The sequence below is a fragment of the Diceros bicornis genome, chromosome 5 (assembly GCF_020826845.1).
Source record: "Diceros bicornis minor isolate mBicDic1 chromosome 5, mDicBic1.mat.cur, whole genome shotgun sequence".
NCBI lineage: Eukaryota > Metazoa > Chordata > Mammalia > Perissodactyla > Rhinocerotidae > Diceros > Diceros bicornis.
Genome location: NC_080744.1, coordinates 13,293,343 through 13,316,957, shown reverse-complemented (window position 1 = coordinate 13,316,957; position 23,615 = coordinate 13,293,343).

The following is a 23,615-nucleotide window of genomic DNA, read 5'->3' as shown; positions in this document are numbered from 1 at the left end:
ATTATAAACTTACTTTTCTTAGCCCTGCCCCCCTTTCTTCTACCCTGGAATGAACCATAATTGCTTATCATTTGGAGGTAAAAGCTGCTATCCAACCTGGTGTCTACTTAGGAGCATTTCTTAATGCATCTCAAAGAAAATACCATATTCTTTGCAGTTTCCTGTTAATTGAGTCCTTTGGGAGCCAGTGGCAATGAGAACTTCAGAATGAGATTTTAATTCCATATGGAAACCTTTACTATTGTTTTTCATCTTAAAGAAGGTAGAGTTTGCTGGAAAGCATTTATTCTTTTTTTTCCTCCCCATTTCCAGTAGCAACGTCTTTTCAGAACTTTACAAATGCTGTTTGTTTGGACTGTGGGTTTTCTCCTTAAAAAAAAAAGCCTCACATCTGGGGACCGGCCGGGTGGCACAAGCGGTTGGTTAAGTGCATGCGCTCCGCTGCAGCAGCCCGAGGTTCGTTGCTTAGGACGCCAGGCGTGCACCTATGCACAGCTTGCCAAGCCATGCTGTGGCGGCATCCAGTATAAAGTAGTGGAAGATGGGCACAGATGTTAGCCCAGGGCCAGTCTTCCTCAGCAAAAAAAAAAAAAAAAAAAACCACAAACACGAGGATTGGTGTCAGATGTTAGCTCAGGGCTGGTCTTCCTCACACACACACACACACACACACACACACACACACACACAAGCCTCACATCTGAAACTAATGAGTTCAGCCTGCACTCCTGCTTGGAAGCCCCTCTACAGATGGAGTTTCATTAACTGTTTGAATATCTGTGTCAGTAACTGCTCAAGAGAAACAGTTCCTGCCCACATGGATAATTAATAGAGCACTTCACAGGAAAAGACCATTTCTCGCTGCAACTACCTGGCTCTTGCTTAGCAAACCTGTCAGGTTCCACTCTGTCCAGCCTGTGTGAGTCCTTCCTAAAAGCAGCTAGAAGGCTCCTCTTCATGTGGAGTGACTGACTCACCACTTCTCCACAATTGCTGTGCCCACCGTGTCTTGCCTACATTCTGGTAGGTTCAGCTTGGGTCTGCACAGAAGAGATTGGAGTTACCCTGCAGCTGGTACCCCCAGTCATGCTATAGCGGCAGCCTTTCTCTCCTCCCCAAAGACATACCCTAGCCAGGTGCTCAGCTGACCCTCTCTTTGATAATAGCCTTACCCATCTTGTACTATAAGGCAAGATTTAACTCTGAGTTTTTGGTTCAGATTCTCACATGGGGTCATTACATTCCAGCTTTAAACTGCCACCATCCCAAGCCCTTGCAAATTCAGGTAGAGCAAGCCTTTCCATTTACTTCCTGCCTTACCCAGGTGTGCAATGTTAGCGCTATTGTGCTTTCTCATAGCTGTTGCTTTCTATCTAAGAAGTGGCTGAATTTCAGAGATCGGCGATTCCAGAATAGAGTCCTGGCTCTTCTAATTAACTTGGCATTCTATTGCAGTTTAACAATAACACATAACAGGTGGCATACAAATGAAGCAGTATTAGGATTTTTAATATCTTAAAGACACACATTAAATGAATAAAATTTTAAAACAGTTTTTAAAGAGCTAAAAGAATAATAATTGTATTAGAGAAGCAAGAATGGATAGACTGAGTAAATATACAATTTCCAGTGAAAGTAAGGGTACCATAAATCAGGGTGTTACCGACAGGGAAGAAGTTAAACCAGCAAACGTTATCAAATATTCAAATGTATCACGTTACCTGGGCACTAGAAAATTTCTTCACAGAAACTGATGTTTGTGTCATTTTTCTTCAGAAAGTGATTATAAAGAATTTGAAAATAAATAATAAGCTATTTATAAAATATTTTGGTGCAAAGGAGGTTTTTAAGGTTCTGTCCTTAACTAATATCAATTTGGTTAATATGATAGCCCAGAGAAGTAGTAAATTGAAAAGAAACTACACAGAACTTTTTAGATATAGAGTATGTACGAGCTTTTAAATGCATATTCCTTCAAGTATTACATGTACACACACACACTATTTGTGTGTGTTCACGTAAATTTAAAGTAAGGGTTTGCAAGAGGTTTGCTCCCCAAAGTAGTTTTGTACTATAGCATTTAAGAGAAAACAGTGAAAGGAGGAAAATAAATTCTGAAATGCAAAAAGCTTTTATTAAATGGCAAGGTTAATCAGTAGGAATGCAGAAGTCAGCTTTTACATGGTGTGTCTTAGCAAACCTGATTGGATTCAGGCCGGTAAGTTCCGGCTGTGAATTCTGCACAAGTTGAAGGATGTGCAAAAACTGCAGCATCAACAATTCATTTCAAAAAGATTCCAGAAAAAAAAAAACACCCTGCAGTAACATTTCAGCATTAATAGGTGGGGTTGCCATGGGCACCAGAGAGAAGCTCAGGATAAGGACTGCTGCCTGAGGTTATTGTGGGGGATGGGCATAAAGCAGGAGCCACATTATGGGGGGCCTGGCCTCATCAGCTGCGTGGTAGTGCCCTCATTCCACGGGCCTCAACAAATGCCGAGTACTGTCGGTCGGTGGAAGAGAACGGGTCTATACATTTGTGATATGCTTGTGAAGTGAGAAATAACATACCCTTGAGTTGATAGAAAAACTGAAGTTCCTTGCCTGGAGAATCAGTTGGTGGCCTGACGCAGTTGCCCAGGTCCTAGCCTGCTCCCGTGTGCTGTAGCTTCAGCAAGTGGCTGGCCAGATGTCCCTCCTGATTGCAGGTTAGCGCAGGCCTGAATTGACCTAAAGCTGCAAATATGGGCAGAATCTGGTAAGCTCATGTCGGCCTGGGCTAAATCGTCAAAATAGTTAGGGAAGGACTTAGTTCCTTCCAGAGTCAAGCCTGGAAATTGAATTTATTCAAGCAGAGACTTACGGTAGCCCAAATAAATTGCCCCTCCTGATGGTTGGGACCTCCCACAGACCTGGACAGACCCCAAGGGGCCAGAAATAAAATTTTCAACCCTGGGGTTGAAAAGAGCAATTCAACTTATTATATCCCATTCCATGAACATATAGAAGGAGCTTTATTGATTAATGGTAAATTCATAGTATAGAGTCTGTTAGTATTGGCATCATAGCGAGAGTGACTTAAAGAAAATGAAAATGGTGGCTGTTTCGAGTACAGCAGAGAAAAATGAGAAATACCCAAATGTTGATGAATAAGATTCCTATCTTTCCTAAACTTGGGACAAAAAAGACTAGACAAGGGTCTGATTTTTATTCCTTTCTTTTAGCCAATAAGGAGAATTTTAAAGAAAAAGAAATCCATGGAATAAACTAGAAATGTGCCTCAAGACAGACAAAGAGAATGCAAAATTAAATTCTTGATGCGAAAGGGAAGGCACAATGAAGCCTTCTAGATGAGATACCTTTGGAGAAAATTTCAATTTCACTGTTTCTTTTCTTTCCTGCTTGCTTTATTTTTTTCACAGGTATGCTCTGTGGAACGCCTGAAAGCCTTTTTTATTATTTCTTATTTTCTTTTTCTTTTTACTATGTGGTATACATTTATTTTTTTTTATCTTCCTTCCAATGTTGAAGCAGTTCCCATTTTTCTAGTTTTGTTTCTGACACCTGGCTGCAACCAACAATACCTTGCATTGAATCCTTTCTTTCATCTGCTCAGTTTCCCTTATCTCCTTCGTCTCTCCTTTCCCTTCGCCTCCTCCTTACCTCTTATTACCCTTACAGTTCCAGGTATATTGTGACTCTCATACAGACACACTTCTCTTTTTTTTTCAAGCCTAACCTGTTTTTTCCTACATAAACTCAAGTTTCTATCCATGATTCTATCAAACTAGATTCATGGAGTCAGTCTTTTTAGCAAACAGGGAACTCATATTAATTTATTCTATATTATATAATTTTGCCTTTGTTTTGAGGTGTTTGTAAGATACTATTTTCCTTAGGGGAATAAAGTATATTCGGGTCTGGGCGTGGAGCAGCTCCACACATAGCTTTATATTGTATTAACTTGCTAAGTCACTGACTTCCGAGGGTCTCTAACACTAAAATATGACATGATTTGAACCTAACGTGATGTCCTTTGTCATTTTTTCATTTGGTTTTTCTTATGGAAGGGTGATGAGTATTCCACTGGGTGGCATTTATGTCAGGAAACAGATCTTTAGGAAGCTAAACTTATGAGACATGAACTAAAATTTAAAACTGCCAGATAATTTCAGTATCTCAAGCTCTTCTTCTAGACACATACATGGTCATGACATTTGGGTGCTTTCATAATTTTTCACCATGAAAATCCCAAGTTTATGAAGGAGAGTTATCTCATTTACAGTTCCCTCCCTGTTTGAATATTTGCTCTTTGCTGTATTCTTCCACTAGGTTGTATTTTGACATAACATACGGAAAAAATAATGTTCTTGAAAACCAGGGATTATGTTTACTTGTGGATATGGAAGACGTAAGCTTTCCTTTAAGTAGTATAATATAAAATAAAGTTGGAGAAGATATAAAATCCAAATGTGCTTATTTATTAAAAAAAAGTCTTTCTTTAAATCTACCCAGAGATTTTTTTTTTTAAACTCATACTTTGAACATAAAGTAGTTTATACTGTACAAGAGTCTCTGTTAGTTAAGGAACTTATTGGAAAATTGATGAATTGGCAATGTATTTTGCATAAATCAACAATTTTTTAAAAATTTTTTACAAACTTTTATAAATCAACATGGAAATTTCTTTTTTGGGGTCTTTTCTACTTTGGAAATAAGGCTTAAGGAAAGTACTTTTATTTTTTTCTCTTCCAACGAAAAGTTTGCTTTTAATACAACATAGAAATAAATCTTTACTTTTTAAAACATGGATAGAAGCAAGGCCTTGAGTGAATGGAAACTTTGAAAAACTTAGGGAAAAACTTTTTGGATGTATCTCAGTGACAAAGGAGTGTTATTTTTCTGACAATATAATCATTCATTCCACTCAACTTACTTTAGGTCATTAAGTAGAGCAAATTTAAAATAAATTAAATAAATCATCTTGAAGACAAGACTATAATCAGAATTAATGGAAATGTGAAATATTTAGGAAATCTTAGAAAATATTTAATGTAATATTTTAAAAAATATTTTGAAAGTTATGTTTTCCAAATTCAGAAAATACATAACTCCACAGGCTCATGTACCCCTAAAAATCGTGGAATACAAAACTCGTCTTTACCATGTTATTCTAAAGTAGTCACAAAACTGAAAATAGAGTCATGCACACACAATATTTGTTAACACACCACTGATGATTTTCAACATGTCATATTTAATGTCAAAATACATATTTCTGAAAACATTAGAAAGATAGTTACAGCAAATTATGTTTTTGTCTTAGGAGCAATTTCTCTTTTCATTTTAGTATTCTCTTCCTGTATTTTCTGTTGTCACAGCATAAACTTTCATTTTCATCAATTGGACTTAATATTTTTATTTCCACTGTGTTCTGGGAGAAATATTTGCATAAATGATTTGCAAAGCCTGTGAGTTTGGGACATGACTTTTCTTTTATTCATGAATTCAGAGGTATTGTTCCAGTAAAATCTGCTTTCAGGATTGCTGAGGATATCATATTCTTTTAATAGGCAACAGTAATTTTCACCAACTACATTGTGTCTCTGTGTCAGTCTAATAATTAGATGCTATCAGTTTTGTGTCATTTCCTCGAGGATTCCCTGTCTACCATGTGCCACTTTTGACTGTTTTACTTCATTCAACATTCTCTCTAATTGCCATATCAAAGGTTTACTTGAACTCTTTTTTTAAGTATAATGCATTTGACCTTAAAATCATGCATTTGCAGTTGATTATACATTTACATCAAACTTATAGCTTTAAATTTCACTTAGGAGAAAAGCCTCATATTTTAATGCAAGTTTTGAATGCAGATTTACTATAAAATAAGTGAATAATAATGCCAGGTTATTTTGGAAAGTGTTCTTTTATGCAACCACTGCATTTAATACACTCACAAAATGGCTGCCCAACAGGTGGTCTTTTCAGAGTGTTAAGCCACAACAATCAGAACAAAAAGGACACCAGAATCTAATGTTCTTCAGAATTTAAAAAGCTGTTCACTTTCTTTTGTTAATTTTCAGATTTACCCATGTTCATTATTGTTGAGCCCCAAATGCAGGACATTCTTTTTTGACATTTTGCCCTAAATAGACACTGACCGAGGCTGACTCTCCAACTAGCTGTTTTGTCACAGGCAAGCGGAAACTAGTCGTGGACAATGGGTGTGCATTCTTGGTACTTAAATGGATAAGGAAAGGACCAGTTTTGACATGCTGCAAATCTGGCAAAGTCTGGGTTAACAAAAGTGTGTTTGACAAAAGATGAAGTTTCTTTTGCTATATTTTCCCCCAACGTAAGTATTTAATTATGTCCTAACACATTTTCTTCTTCTCTGCCTGCAGGATTATATACCCTGGCGACAGGGTCATTCACTCTCTGAGGTTATCGTGTGGCATTATGGACCATACCATTCAAAAGCCTTCTTAGGATGAAACTATTCTTTAACCAATAATTATTCACTTAAGGGAGAAGGGTTACAAAAATATATAATTTCATTGTAGAGTTACTATTACACTGTGAAATAACATTTTGTAAGGTGAAGTTGTTTAAGGAACTTCTCAGAAAATTGATAGATATGGCAATATATTTTTCTAAGCAAAAGATCAGGCTACATTAAATACAAGAAGCAAAACATTTCAAAGGATTTGAATTTATAAATACTCAAGTGAATAAAAGAAGAAAATAACTTTTATACTTAAATGCGAGACTTAAAGTACACCTTATCATAAGTTGTTGAACATCATATCCTTCACAGTAAAATCTGTAGCCTTTTAAATTGAGGTTTTAAATATTAATATATTCAAAGCATGACATGGTTTATATTTCTGTAAAGCTAAATAATCCTTCATTTAGAGAAAGAGACTAGTGATAGGTGTTTGTGAGAAGGGCATAAATATAGATCTTTTGATATGAATAAATTGAGTTAATGTTATATAATATATTTCCATCCATCTGCAATAAATAAATAGGAAAGTTAAATTAACTGAAGTGTTTTTGTCTGGATAGTGTCATAGAAAGAAGCAATAAAAAATCTTGCATTTCAGGGTTTTATATAAAAATAGAACCGAGGGAACATCATGGGATACTCCAAATTCAGCCAAGTTGCCCTTACCTTCTGTGTCAACTGTACTGTTCAAAGAACACTGATGTTCAGAATGGTGAATCTGAAGATTTTAGAATTCTGACTTGTCTGCACAGTCATCAAAAAAACATTGCATTACATCTGGTAGAGGTTTTTAAAACCTCTTTATATTTTTGTTTGTTTGGTTTTTTTCCCCCAAAGCCCCAGTAGATAGTTGTACGTCATAGTTGCACATCCTTCTAGTTGCTGTATGTGGGATGCGGCCTCAGCATGGCCAGAGAAGCGGTGCGTCGGTGCACGCCCGGGGTCCGAACCCCGGGGCCGACAGCAGCGGAGTGCGCGCACTTAACCGCTAAACCACAGGGCCGGCCCTAAAATCTCTTTATATTTTTGAATCTTAATCCTGGACGTTCAGTAATGTGTGCATTGTGCATGGAACTTTCAGTTTCCAAGACACAGTCTTTAGAAAATGGAGTTTATTGTGATGCTCATAGCTTTTATTAGACTGACGTCAACAACATTCATTCTTTCAGAATTCCAAAGCTTTCTGGTTTAGAGAATTTTAACCTAAAATTCTACCTGATTTTTAAAGTAGATCTAAGTTTCCCCATGTAAATTTGGGCTGACCTCAAAGAAAATCTAGTAAGAAGAGACCAGGGTGGGTTATGGCCAGGCCAGAAAATGGCTTACATCATGTCCATGGCTTAAATCACTTCCACCTGAATTCCATTGACAGGAACTCAGTTGCATGGTCCCTCTCTAACTGCAAAGCAGTCTAAGTGTAATCTTCCCTTATTCCTAGAGAAAGAAAATGGTATTGATGAATCTCTGACAGATCTCTGCCACAATGATCTTTAGCACAAGATTAGAGATCATTTACTTTTTTTCTCGTTCATTTAAGTGTACACATTTTCAAGCTTGGCCTTCTTGTGCACACATCTTAAGTGTCTTGACATCTCTGGTCTGCACTGTAGACTAAGTTGATCGTTAGCACTTGAGGAGGAAAGTTAAAACACTCTTCCAGTCCTTCCAAAGCATTTTTAACTGATCTGGATTTTAGGGAAACAGCTTTAATTAGCTTCTGGTGGCATAAGGAAAAAAGTGTCCTGCTATTTACCTAATAAACACTGGCTCTTAAACTTGTTTAGTTTTATCCAAATGTCAAATCTAAACACAGAAAACAGTATATAAATTTGTACAGTAAATTACCATAAAAGAAAACTGAAGGGTTCTGTATAGACATTGTGATATTTCAATGGTACTAATTATAATTCAAAGCAAGACTATAAGGGTGTGAGGTACAACATAGTATATGACTAAAGTAGAAAAAAATCTATTCCTTGAAAAAAATTAGAGTCAGTGCTACCCATGAACTATTGGAGTAGACTATGGCTCTCTGGATTATCAAACGTATATGTATTTACTTATTTTTAATAGATGATTATAATTTTTTATCCTCTGGTTCAAAAGTGTGAGGAGGAGTATAAGTCTTCAATGTGAAATTTCACATCAAGTAGCATTGGAGATGACTTTCATTATGTCCTTTTATTATGCTCTTGGAGAGTTTACAGTATATTGCGGAACTGGAAAACTAGGATAATTTATTTGGGTAGCTAGTCCAGCCACATGGACAGAAGCAATTCACTTGCACTTATGAAAGTGATTGATAGAATCTATTTTACTGCTGAGACCAAATAGATTTTTCATATTGTTATGCTAAGTTGAACATCACACCTTTTATGTTCTCTCCATTTGGCCCTGAATAAACATCAGTACAATAATAATCTAAATGGTTTGCAAGTGGTCATGAGCAGTTGCCCATCTGCTTTGGACAGAATTATACAAATCAATTACATGGACGTAAAAGCCAAACAAATGTGAGTGAATCAACAGCAGAGATGAAATTGATGAACTCTTAAGTTTTGCTCATCATATATAACCCCTTTAGTAACCAAAGATGGGTAAATTACACTCATTAACCTTGAAAAATTAGATAATAGGTTTGAAACAATACCTTTCCATTCCCGGTTATGATGAGTATTTTGTTCATGACACAGCATAGTTTAATTGAAGGTCTACAAAGGAGACTGTATTGATATGGTCTGTTCCTTCCTAGAGAGATTATTCCATGAAATTAGCTTGTATTTGTTTTTCACTCTATAACTCAAACCAAAGAATCCAGTTGCTCAGTTATGTTTAGGTAAAAGTGAACATTGCCTATCCTGGGAGTAAAGTAAATATATGTTTAGTTTAAAGAAATCAGTATTGAACCTGTGGGCAGGGACTTGAGAGAGGCCAAAGGAAACACTGCATAAGCTTTCGTTGGACATTTGTCAAGTCTTCAAGTATTTATCACTGCCATGAAAAACCCATCAGCAAAGAAAACTTGCTTCTTGGGATAAAGTTAGGCAAAATCTGAAACACTTAGCTTTTCAGAGGCTCATCTTCTCCCATACAAGTAAGACTTACTGAGATTACTTTTCTAGCCATGAGACTGTTGGGGAGATCATTATGGGGATGTCCTGAGGGATGGGTTTTGGATCCTGGTTCTCTGTTTCTGTTAAGATGAGACACTTCAATATCACTATGTGTTGGTAGCCCCCTCCCCTCCAGGGAGGTCGAGGAAGCCTCCAATTTACAGGATCTGGGCTGAAAATTCCAGTGGCCATCCTCTCAGAATGACTTTGTAGGAAGCCATTGGCCACAAGTTCTCCAAACTGAGAAAAGCCTATGCAAGAAGAAACAGGGTTATATTTCAGAAAAGAGAGTATTATGTTGGCATAGGAAAAACGATTTGATTGCTTGATTGATTAAACTGAAATAGGCTATGTAAGTTGAGAGTCATAGTGTAATGGTTAATTTTATATGTTAACTTGACTCAGCTGAGGGATGCCCAGATAGCTGGTAAAACATTAATTCTGTATGTGTCTGTGGTGGGGGTTAAGGTTTCTGGAAGAGATTAGCATTTGAATTGTTTGAGCAAAGAAGATGGCCCTCCCTATCGCAGGTGAGCATCAGCCCATCTGTTGAGGGTCTGAATAGAACAAAAATGTGGAGGAAAAGCGAATTTGCTCTCTCCCATTGAGCAGAGACCTCCACCTCCTCCCGCCCGTGGAGGTAGGCTTTTCTTGTTCTCAGGCCATTGGGTTTGGACTGGAACTACACCACCAGCCTTCCTGGTCCTCTAGCTTGCAGATGGCAGATTGTGGGACTTCAGTCTCTACAATCATGTGAGCCAATCTCTCATAATAAATCTCTTCCTATATATCTATAGGTATATAGACATAGATACAGATCCTATTGGTTCTGTTTCTCTGGAGAACCCTGACTAATACACACACCTAGGATACCTCATCAGATGTTACCAGCTTGGACAAAAGGTTGCCTTAAGTCTCCTTCCTGTGCTGTAAATCTACTTAAAATGACCACAGAAAGATTTTCTTCCCATCCCTATCTTTTGTTACTGTTTTTCATTTGTTTCATGCTAACTTTTTTTGAGTACTTACTCTGTGCTAGGCCCTCTGCTAAAAACTGCATCTTTCGTGTTCTTCATACCCTTTTCCCTCCACAGCTTTTTCTAAAGTGAGAAGTGATATGAATCTAGCATATTCGAAGCCTTAAATTTTTAGCTTCTTCTGACAGTATGTCTGGGCAATCTTTCTAATTTCCATTTGCCATCTTTCTGCATATTTTTCTTACCAGCACCTGCACACATCTTGATTTCTTAATGACTCTGGGATGTTGCTTACCATTGTTATATTTTCAAAGCTCTTCACGCATCAGGATTAATCCAGACAACTTAAGCTTGGCACTGGGGGAGTTAAAACACTTGAGTAGTGTACGTTGTTAATTAATACAGAAAGAAGAATCACTTATAATTTATTAAAAAATATCCAATGCTGATCCAAATAATATTTGGGAGTAAATGGGTATGGAGTGAACAGTCGTCCACGGTTCCTCATTCACTGATTCTTCCTGCTGGTGTGAGGGCTGTTCAAAATAGCACTTCACTTTTTGGTTTATTTATTAAGATCCTGCACTCAACTATAAGAAATTAGCCTCCTAGAGGTGAATCACTTCCTACACTGCAAAGAAAAAATCTGTTCCTATAGCAAAGAAGACAATCCCTCGTACGTTCCTTAGGCAGACAATAAAGAAAAGATCAAAAAGGTTTATTGCACAGGCTATTCTAAGTGTGAAATAGGGCAGCTGGATGTTTAAGTAATGTGGGCTGTAATGTCTGAAAGCGGGATCTCGTTACTACCCATTAGACAAGGGGTATGTCCAAGATGGGAGCATGATGGGTTTTTTGGTGAACTTTTAAACTCAAAGCTCTTTAGTAATTGAAAAATGGAATAGCTCGAAGAAAAGTGTTTTCCTTCATGTAGAATATTCTGAAAGCTAATAGCATAACTGCCCCGGAAGAGACATTGAGAGAGCTCAAGTCAAGCCCTGCGTCAGGTATGTTAAAATCGCCTCCCTGCGAGTCAAAGTCTTGGCTTTAATTATCTGCAAAATGCTCTGGCAGTGGGAATGCTTCTCTTCCCTCCTTCTGTTCTCATCCAGTGTCTTGGCTGCTGGTTTATTGCGTTGGAATTTTCAGACTCCCCCCTTCCATTTCCAGGTAGCTAATGCCAGTTAGACTTTAAGTCTCTCAGCAAAAATATATTCCTCAATGAAGGCCACCTCGGGGACAAAGTGTAGTGATTTACAGTTGACCTGCCTGCCTAAGTGATGCTCTCCACGAGCCCAAAGAGGCCAGACGGGCTAAGAGAATCACTAATTTTTGTCTTGCCTCTCTCCCCCTCCTTCTCTTCCGTCTTTTTCTTTGCTATTTTGTTAATATTAAGTACAAAAACATTCACCCATATTTAGAAGAGGAAAGCTCACACATGGCTCACGCCATGTCCCATGGAGAGGTATATAGGTAACTCTGGCTCACCATCACTTTGCTCAACGAAGCAGTTTTTTGCCTGTTTAGGTATGGCCAGGGAGAAACTTGTTATATAAGCATTAGTTTGGGGGCTGACCCCTAATCCCTACTTCTCGTAACACCTCAACAATTATTCAAGAAACCTTGAGCAGTGACTGTGGACACGACACTCTGAGGCATGTTGGATATACAGCTCCTGTCCTCTCCACCTAAAGAGATTCACCTGCCTCCTGGCTGGCTGGCCTTCCCTCTAAGGCAGGTCACCCTGGGCCAGCATTCTCCCCTCTCACCTCCCGTCAAAACTCGCCAATTCTGTCTTCCATTCCCTGGAGTTTTTGGTAGCTAGACACTTAATGAGTTGTGTCAGGTAATGACAGAGCCACCCATATCAATCCAAGATCCCTACCAGGTAGTAGGGATGCTGGTTTCTGGATGGATCCATTTCCTGTGCTCCTCAAATCTCGATATGTAGGTGACCGTTGACTGCCCAACTGGCCCTGGATTAGCCTGTGTTTTAGGAAGGGCGTGAAGTCAGAGTGACTGGATCTTCCTCCAGAGAGAGTCTATATTCCAGAATTTTGGGCACAAACCTGGATGAAAGTTTCTTTTGGGGAGGGGAGACCCACTCCCTGTAACAAGGAATGTTACCCTGCCAGGCAGCCAAATCTCCTAAAAGCAGCTGGCTTTCCGAGGATTTGGATGCTGATCAAGCCTTCTTGTCCAATGACGAATCCCAGGATATGTGACAGGGGTTGTGTTAAATAAGCTAACAAGTGGACTTCTTTTCTGTAGCATTTCATCTTTGATATTAATACCTCAGCAGGAAGGTTATCTCTTGAATTCTGTAGTTCAATAGAAACAGTTTGTACAGCTGTACTTCCGGTATTCTAAAAAATTCAAAGTTGATACTCTCTGTAGCTCCGTACCTCTTCATTTGAGAAGCAAATTGCCTTTTTCACTCTTATCAAAAGGGTAATTCCTCATAACTTTATTTTTCCAATTAGTTTTTCCCCCTCACTTTAGCTGACTATTTTCCCCCTTCATTCTGCTTTTTTTCAGGGTTACTTCAGCCTTTCCCCTGCCATCTGCTGCCTGACATAGCTGTACTGTAAGTGTAATTGCAGCTTTCTGTAGAGGCGAGAACATGGGCTTCAGGGAGAGTGAGGGCAGGACTCACCTTTCTGAGTCTCAAATCCTTAATCTGCAAATAGGAATACTAACACAATAACCTCTCAGCTTATTGTAAGGGTTAAATGAGATAATGCATGAAAAGGTCATCAGCCTTTGTTTGTTTTGAGAAAGTACTCACAACTGCTAGTTCTTGTCACTCTTTCTTCCTTTTTCTCCATTTTAAACTTGTATCCATTAGTAGAAATTCACAGAATTGAGTAAAATTGCAGGTGTTTGCTATACATAGAATAACTTTAAAAACTACATTTAAACAGACCATAACAAGATATTTAAAATAGATCTGCCGTGGTTTCTTCAAGGGGGCCCTTTTTTGGAATTTTTACATTGAAGCCCAGAGGTTAAGGTTAAGACCTTGTTTATAGTAATAACTTCTTAATCAAGTATAATGTACCTAGGCGTAGTAATCTAGTCTCCACACTGTAGACAGAAGCCGGAGTAATTTCTCTAGCGTGCCCATCTGATGGGGCCATGCCTGTGCTCCTCCCACCGGCTCCTTAAGCTGGTGTACCAGGCCCTGCGGACTTGGCTCTGTCTTCCCTGTCAGGGGTGGCTCTCCCACTCTCCCCTCTCAGATGTCCCACACAGGGTTCTATGCACAACAGCCAAACAATGACAATGTGTTGAATGAACAAGTAAATGAGTGAATCAACAAGGGGGTAGTTAAATATTCTATAGCTTTCAGTGAACTACAGAATTCAACAGATGGCCTTCTTGCTGCTGCAGAAAAAATTCATTTATTAATTTTTTTTTTTGTGAGGGAGATCAGCCCTGAGCTAACATCCGTGCTAATCTTCCTCTTTTTGCTGAGGAAGACCGGCCTTGAGCTAACATCTATTGCCAATCCTCCTCCTTTTTTTTTCACCAAAGCCCCGGTAGATAGCTGTATGTCATAGTTGCGCATCCTTCTAGTTACTGTATGTGGGACGTGGCCTCAGCATGGCCGGAGAAGCGGTGCATCGGTGCGTGCCCGGGATCCGAACCCGGGCCGCCAGTAGCGGAGCGCGCACACTTATCTGCTAAGCCACGGGGCCGGCCCTCATTTATTAATTTTAAATATATGTCTGTATTTGGCTGCCATCAAAGAAAGGACATAATTGGTAAATTCCATCACAGTGTTTGTTTTTTTTAAGGTAATTTTTTGGAAGACAAACTTCTTTTCTACAGTTTACAGCGAACAGTTAGCTTTAAATGGAAATCAATGATATTAACATCTGTGCATACGTATTAGATGTATAAGAATAGTAAGGGTGGGGAGATAGAAGTGCTGATGTTTCCCCAAGTGTTTTCATGAAAAACTTTCAACTCTTAAAAACAGTGGAAAAGAAATATGCTGAAAAATAAAATTCTTTAACCACAAGTTAAATCTTGCTTTTATACTAGAACTGTTCACATGAAGATGATTTTCCAGAGGAAGGAGACAGACAATAAATGTGATATTTAAGTAAAATATGTAGTTTGTTGGAAGAAACTGAGTGTTATGGGAAAAGGAAAAAAATAGGACAGGTGAGAAGAATGTGTAGTCTGGGGGTAGAAGGAGGGCAGAACGTACGTTGGTTGGGGTAGAACCCATTGTAGGCTTGCCAGATTAAAAAAAAAAACAGGATGCCCAGCTAAATGTGAATTTCAGATACACAATGAACAGTTTTTTTAGTATGTGTGTGTCCCAGACAGTGTTTGGGACATACTTACACTAAGATGCTATTCATTGCTCATCTGAAATTCAAATTTAACTAGGGCCTTGTATTTTTTCCAGCACCCCTATCATGTTGAGAGTGAGATTTGAGCAAAGTTATGAAAGGGATGTTGGACAGTAGTCTAGGAGAAGAGTGTTCCAGGCCGAGAGGTGGGAGGATACCTTCCAGGCAGCAAGGAGGTTAGTATGGCTGGGGCTGAGGAGTAAAGAGGAGACCATCAGAGAAGGACAGAGGAGGGTAGATCATGCCGGCCCTGTGGACATTTGGAAGGATCTTGTTTTCTCTATTGAATAAACTAAGAATCCATTGTAGGCTTTTCAGCAAAGAAATGTTGTGAACTGGCTTCCAAATTTAAGGGATCACTCTGGCTGCTGTGTTGAAAATAGAGAACGGAGGGGCAAGGGCAGAGACAGGGAGCCCCTAGTAACCCAGGGGGCTAGTGCGATGGTGGCTCAAACTGGGGTGGTAGGAGCAAAGTGAAGGGAAATGGTTGGATTTTGAATATATTTTGAAGAGACAACAGAATTTTTTGACAAATTGAATGTCATTCTAGGTAATTTTGTTCTTTTTAAACTTGACTTTAGGTTCTTTGAGAATCGTGACGTAAGTAGGATTTAAAGTCACACAAGTGTCCAGGCCAAGGCTTGCTGGATTCTGAATTTGTAGGAATATGTAGCAATTCCTGAGAGGAAGGTGATAGGAACATTTGGAAAAGGAATATTTTGAACCTAATGTATCCAAAGTCCCTGGATTTCAGGGCCCTAAAAGCTGGGTCCAGGTTGGAGAAGGTAAGATCTAAAAGAAGACATTATATTTTAATTTATTTGCAAGAGAGATTCTGATTTTTTTATAGTGTTTTTTTTTTTACAGGATTTTACAGTGTCAAATTATTTTAAATTACATGAAACTTGTTAAATCGTTCCCAAAGCATTGGACTAGGAATGAAGTATTTTGGGTTTTTTTTTGGTGTGTGAGGAAGACTAGCCCTGAGCTAACATCTGATGCCAATCCTCCTCTTTTTGCTGAGGAAGATTGGCCCTGCGCTAACATCCGTGCCCATCTTCCTCTACTTTATATGGGATGCCGCCACAGCATGGCTTGGCAAGCCGTGTGTTAGTCCGAGCCTGGGATCCGAACCTGTGAACCCCCGGCCGCCAAAACGGAGTGCGTGACCTTAACCGCTACGCCACTGGGCCAGCCCCTGAAGTAATTTGGTTTTAATCCTGATTCCTTGACTACTAGCCATGAAGTCTTTGGGCAAATCTTTTAACTTGTGACCCATCCCAGTTCTCATGTCTAAAAACAAGGAATCAGTGCAGCTGTTTACCCCTTCCTGTAGTGAGAATGAGATACAACTCAGAATAATGTATGAGAAAGCACTTTGACAACATAAAGTACTTTACAAATTCAAGGGATTATTTCCCTATTGTCATCGGTATTATTTAATCCAAGAATAAATCCTTCTAATCTAATCATTGACATAAAACATAAAATTTAGTTTCTTGGCAAAATATAAAACAGAGTCAGGGACATACTTTTATTTCTTGGAAGAAGAGAGTATTCTTTCAGTAATGGTGTTTATTGATGCAATGAACAAGAGTTTAAATATTGGGTGATGCCTAATTTCTATTATATTTCCCATTTGAAGTTTCATATTTGTAATTATTTTGCTGAGAGCCAGAGATTATCAGGAAGACTTTATGGGGGAATCGGCACCTCCCAACATTGATCTTGTCTGCCTACTGCAGATGGAAATATTAAAAACAAATTAGTTGATCAATTTATTTATCACAGAGATTGTCATTTCCCTTCTGTATCACTGTCTGTATATCCCTGAGCTCTACTCAATACTTGTCCTCTATTTGTGTTGTCTGTACTTGTTTTTTCAGTTAAAAGTAGAGAATATTTGGCATGTGGGTGTTCCATATTTTTAAGTGAGCTAAAGTAGTCTAAGCCAATCATGGAAATGTAATTCCCCTTGCCAGTTATTGGTTTAGGAAGGCACATGTGATGCACTTCTGGCCAATGAGATGTAAGAGGATGTTTCATCAAAAAAGAGATACCTGGGAAGAAATATTGCCTCTTCTGCTGTCCTACATTGTTTTGTCTGGATGTGACACCTGGAAGTGCGGCAGTCATTTTGCCACAAGGAAGGCTTAGAGTTGACAGAGCAGAAAGATGGGAAGAACCTGGGTCTTCAGTGACCATGTTACAGAACTAGTGCATTAACCAACCTTGGGCTTCTCTTTATGTGTAATAATAAACCCTCTCATTAAGCCAGTTGAGTAGGAGTTTTCTGTAATTTGTATACAAATGCAGCAAACCCTAACAGTATTTAGCTTTTCTGGTTATTTTCATTCATATAGTCTCTTGATCATGTTAGTTATGATTCTTGGGCATGTCCAGATCCCCCCAGTTATTTTGAAAACAAGCAACTGGGGCTGTTGTCAATGCTGTGGATAAGGACATACACAGGTTAAGGCTTCTGAGGGCTGAGATTCCATCATTTTATGTATCAGTGTATACCTAGGCCTTGCACAGTGCTTATTATTCAATATGTGTTGAATGAATCAGTGCATTTTCCATAGTTTCTTTCTTTTTTTTTTGTCATATTGGTACATCGGGCTGATAGCCTCAGGCAACAGACTAAGGTTAACAGAATGCCCTTTCAATTCCCTTTTTCCGATTTTACCTTGTAAAGGCAAATAAAGGTCAGAGGCCATGACTTTTCAACATAAGTCATATTTTTTTCCTCCAGATTTGTTACTTGGCATGAGAGTTCATCTATGCTGGTCTTTCTGTTGAGACAGAAAAATGAGATCAGGATTCCAGGAGCAAGAAAATGTGGTAAAGAGCAGCTATTTAATAGGCTGCCACATGAAGGCTGAAGTTCTTGAGCAACAGTGAATTTCAAAGCATACTTCCCATGCTATTAAGACCTAAATGTTTAAATTAACTGAGATGATACAGGAAAGAATTGTCACAGTTAAAAAATGAACATACGTTTTATGCTTGGTTATACTTTTCTATATCACTTGATATATCTGGTTCTATGTGTAATAAATAAATAAATAACTCGTTAATTTGCATCCCTTAAAAAAATTACATTCCAGTAAATCTCTAGAGTACCTTGTTTTCCAACGTTGGAAGCTATGAGCTTGGAAAACTACCCATTCCAGAGGCTACCACACATAGCTTAGTGTACCATCCAGGAAATAAAAAGAGTAGAAACGACTTAGGTGTCTGTCATTTGGGAAATAAACAAGTAAACTCTAGTTTATTCCTACATTTGAAATATTAAAAAGCAGTTAAAATAGGTAAAGTAGATCTACATAAATCAATCTGGTTAAAACTCAAAAACAATGTTCAGTGACAAGTAGCAAATTTGAAGTATGATACAATTAATATAACGTTAAAAACAAAACAATACTAGAAAAAATGCATGAGAATGATGCATACCAACTTCAGGATTGTGGTTCCCTCTGAAGAGAGAGAGAAAGAAACAATTGATTTTTGCTATATCAGTACTTGGCCTATTTCTTTAAAAACAAAAACTTGAAGTAAATATGGCAAATGGGAAGATCTGTTAAAGCTGGGTGGTGGGACACGGTTGTCTGATATATTATTATCTGTACTTTTCTGTATGTTTGAAATAGTTCATACTTTTAAAAAAGGGCTAATTTCACAGTTCTAGAATGGCAAAAACCTATTCTTAACCTTCTGTTTAATAGTCTAAGCTTATATCACTATTCAAACTTTCAATTTTAAGGTAACTTGGAAAAAATTTTTATTTCCTAGTGATTTATAGCAGTAGATAAAGGTCATCCTAAAAAAGCCATTTAAAGACAAGAAAATAAGACATAATAAATTAAATTTCTCAGACAGTTCTGCGCTTACCAAGAGCTGCAAGTTGTAAGAAATAAGTGAGAACATTTGAAGCATTTTGTCCTATAAGGATGGGTTGTTTTTGAAAGTATCCCAACTTTTTACACAGAGAAAGCAGTTTGCCAGCTATTTAAATGTTTACTTTTTTAAAAAAGCAGAAGCATGTGAACATTTTGCAATCCAAGGATTTTCTCACAGTTTTATTCATTCTTCTTGACTAAGTTTCCTAGAGGAAGTGTGTGGACAAGTGACTTCACATGTCTTTAAATTTCTTGGAAACATTTTAAAAAAATAATCTTTGAAATGATTTTATCTTGTTTAAATATGTGATAAGTTTCTTTACTTTGGTACTATGATAGAAAAATTAATGTTATGCATATGAATTTTACAAAGATCTTCAGATTTGAAAAATATATCTTAACTCTCAATGTATCAAGAAAAATAGTCATCACCATTTACCATCTAGGTCCAATAAATCTTAAACTTAAAAAATATACATATTTTATGTCATTTTATGAATAATTTACAGAAGAATAAAGGGATAGTTTAATTAGAAACTTTAATAAGAATTTAAACATAGCACAATTTTTATTTCATCTTTTTGGCTTTGAAATGGGCATTGTTGGTTGAATGTAACTAACTGCTCATCACCTCACATGTGTGAACCTGGAACACATCCATCTTGTAAATAGTGACTTCAGATTTCAAACACATTTTTATTAGGTTCTAGCTTATCATTACTTCTGGTTCTTCTTGTGCTTGTATCGCCAAAATGCAATACTTTAAAAAACTTGGATGACGTGATTTTGTTGAAGAAGACTGGTGGTTATTGGAAAACATTTTAATTTTTAGATTTATAAGCACCAACTAGAACGACCAGTCCATTTTCACATCATTTATTTCCTTTCAATCACTTTTGTATATATAGCTGTCTTTAGCATTTTTCAACTTAGGAACTAAAAAGTTTGGTGAGAAACATCATAAAAGGTGAAAGAATACTGCTGTACCACCCATTTAGCAAAATGAGATGGCCAAGGTCCTTGTAAAATATTGCATGATGAAGCCCTTCCTGTTGAATAAGTAGATGAGAATACCATATTTCCTTGTTGTCCTTAGAAATATATGGTTCACTCATCCATTCTTGAGTTTGAGAAAACTCATTTAGAATACGTATCCGAAGACTCATGGTCTGAGATTTTGCTTACATGGTCAATTTCAACAACATCATTAGGATCTAGAGTACTGCCCTCGGTTTCTTTGTATTCACTTTCTGCTTCCCTTAATAATTGTGAAAAATCTTCTGTTAATTTTCTTCTACTTGCCATTATGGTCAAAATGAAAAATTCTAAACTCTCGACTGTATTCATTGAAAGCCTACAAAAAAACAAAGACTCTAAAGATGGCATCTCTCCAACTTTTATACCTTCTTGAAAGATGATGCAATACTTTAGGCAATGCTATATGAAAACTGAAAGATGATATAATAGTGATCATTTATTTTACTATTACATTCTCCTAGGTCATTCCATCATTGCTCCATTTCGTTACTATTTTGGTCTTTTAAAGCGTAGTTGGGAATAATTGATTAGTAATGATTAAATAATCCTTGGGATAATTGCAAAATATTTCAAAAGATGTAGGAAAATTAAATCACTGAGGTCTCATAATGTATCTTAGAGTTATAAAGGGGTCCCATGGACCTATATGCGAATTGAAAGATTTAATGTTTTATTCTATTTTTAAAAAATAAAATTTCTCTTTATCCCTTGGAGAATATTAAGAAAGACTAAAAGTCATGTAATATCAATCCTTATAAATAGTTAACACTGCTCAAAAAAAGAAACCCCAAAACTAAAATTTTGTCCAGTGGACCGGATAGTATCTCTAGGTTAAACAATCATAAATGTTTTCAGTCAAATTCATGGAAAAGAAGTATTTCTTAGAGAACTAAAAACTTTCTAAAGGGCGACTGTTCCTCAGTCTAGATCACAGGGGCACAGTTCCCACCCCTGCTTCCTTTGTTGGAAGTGGCCCTCATTCCCCAAGGGGCTGGGTGGGTGTGTTGGAGATCCTACCACTCAAGCCACAGATGGTCTGGGGGTGGACAGTTGACCCAAGTTGAGAATACGAATTCCTCTTTTTCCAGATTTTGAATCATAAGGAACAAACACGAGACTTTGGAGCCAAAGAGCCAGGTCAGACCTAGGAGTGACAAATTTCCCTATTCCATGGAAAACTGGTAGCATGGAGGTTTTTGCTGTTAGTGTAGTCCGGTTGATTCTAACTCCTAGTGAGCCTGTGGACAGCAGAGCGGAGACCCGCCTGGTCTTTGTGCGCCATCTTCTCACCTTCCAGTGTTCTATCAGACAATGCTCCACTGCTATTCATAGGTTTCCTGGCCAATTTTTTCGGAAGTGGGTGGCCATGTCCTTCTTCCTAGTCTGTCGTAATCTGGAAGCTCCATTGAAATCTGTCCACCATGGGTGACCCTGCTGGTATTTGAAATCCCGGTGGCATAGCTTTCAGCATCACAGCAACACGTAGCTGTCACAGTACACAACCGATGCGGGGGTGTGGTTCCCTGACAGGAAACGAATCCAGGCCATGAGATTGAGTGAGAGCGCTGAATCTTAACCACTAGACCACCAGGACTGGCCAGTATGGAGGAAAGAGATGGCAAAATAGCTAATGAAACAATTGCCTAAAATCTCTTGGGACCCAAACTCATGTCACCAAAGGCAAAGCTTCAGATTTAAAAGTTATCAAATGTTGAAATGTAGGAATGTGTTAATTCCCTGTGGACATAATTAAAATAAGTAGCAAAGAGTTTTCTATACCAGGTTGTCTGGCTAAAAGCACAGAAAAGAAGAAAATTACAAATCTATGTTTCATAAAGGGAAATCTTTTCTGCTAAGATTGTTGAAGATCAGATTATTCAGGAATTTGGAAAAGCTCAGGGCTCAGGAGCCTAGCAAGTGAAAGGAGGATATCTAGCAGTAGCTAGAAGAGTTTGGGAAGCCCAGCCCTTTTCCACAGGATAAACACGTTGATGCCTATCACCCCACCACCCAAATTCCCAACCCCTAGTAAAATACTTCTCTGGATTGGAATGCAACCTGTGGAGGGGAGAGATTTTTCAGGGGCAGACTAGGGAAGACCTGTTTTCTGTCTTGCAAACTTCTTTCCAGTCACTTTTCCTTCTTTAATTCTTTTGGAGACAGGGCCACTAAGAACAATGGGTCTAAGAAGAGCTGAATAACAATTTCCTGAAGGAATGGTTATTAGGTAGCCTGGTGACTGAGGGAACAAGCTTACCCCCACAGAAATTCCTGGCATCACCTTATTCAGTAATGTACTCAAGAAAGACAATGATTAAAAACCCAGTAACTGGGGCCGGCCCGGTGTCGCAAGTGGTTAAGTGCGTGTGCTCTGCTGCCGCGGCCCAGGGTTCGCCAGTTCGGATCCTGGGCGCGCACCAATGCACTGCTTGTCAAGCCATGCTGTGGCAGCGTCCCATATAAAGTGGAGAAAGATGGGCACGGATGTTAGCCCAGGGCCAGTCTTCCTCAGCAAAAAGAGGAGGATTGGCAGCTGTTAGCTCAGGGCCGATCTTCCTCACAAAAAAAAAAAAACCAAATGAACAAACAAAAAAAACCCCACTAACATTCTGGGGTAGTTATCACCAGAAGAAATGGTTTTGAACAAGTACTTATACCAACACACACCAACATGGTGTTGAGTCCTGGCCTCTTCTGGAGGCTCTGACTCAAGTAGAAAGGGCTGCTGGCACCAGACAATACTTACTGAACTGGAGAGAGGAGGACCGTCCTCCAGAAGAGCAGGCCTGAGGGGCAATGGAAAAGGAAATCCTTCTAAAGGCCAGATCCTAGGCTTGTCAGACACAATTTAGGAACATATTCTACTGCCAAGGGCGTCGAGAAACAGACTCACGGCAGTTATTTAGGGGCAGACTAGTCACCAGTATATGATCCTGTTTTCTAGGTTTCTTCCCCACCTCTAAGTCAACCTTTTTTTCTAGATGATCATTTTTATTGACGTTTTTCCTGTTGGATTGCTGGTGTGATGGTAGTAAAATATGCCAATAAACCCAGAGGAGGTCATTCGGGCAGGATGGGGATTACAAGGACCAGACACAGACTGAGGAGCAGGCACTTGTAGCTGTACTTATAATACTGGGTCACGTTAGGCAAAACTATCTTGAAGGACGTGTTCGCCCTGCAGAGAAGAAATATAGTGGTAAGACAATAGTGGAATCGACGTAGTCCACATTCACTTCTTGGGAATGATTCCAAAGCCCCCATTTTTGACCAGGTGACCGCACTTTCAAGGCTTGCACAGATGGCTGTGCAAGATTGTGTGTACACTGCGTATTCCTATGAAGAAGTCCTGCCCTATCTTCCTGGCCACAACTGATTGAAATCTCTGATCACACAGAGTGAGATTCTGTCTCTGAAGGACCTGAAGTAAGAGATACAGAGACAGGTAAGCAGTGGTCAGTGGAGCTGGGAGGTTCTACAGAGTTGGGTTCAGAGTTTGCATCATGGCAGCTCAAAGGGATGAACAAGCCAAGGCTATGGACACAGGGCTAACATGTCACCCTGTGTGGGGAAGCAGAAATGAAAAGGCCTTCAGAGAAACCAGTTCACAGAGGAGAATAAAGCAGATGCATAGATGATTATGTGTTAAAAGAATGAGGAAGAGGGAGACGGAGGGAAAGAGACAGAGAGGGAGAGGGAAAGCAGAA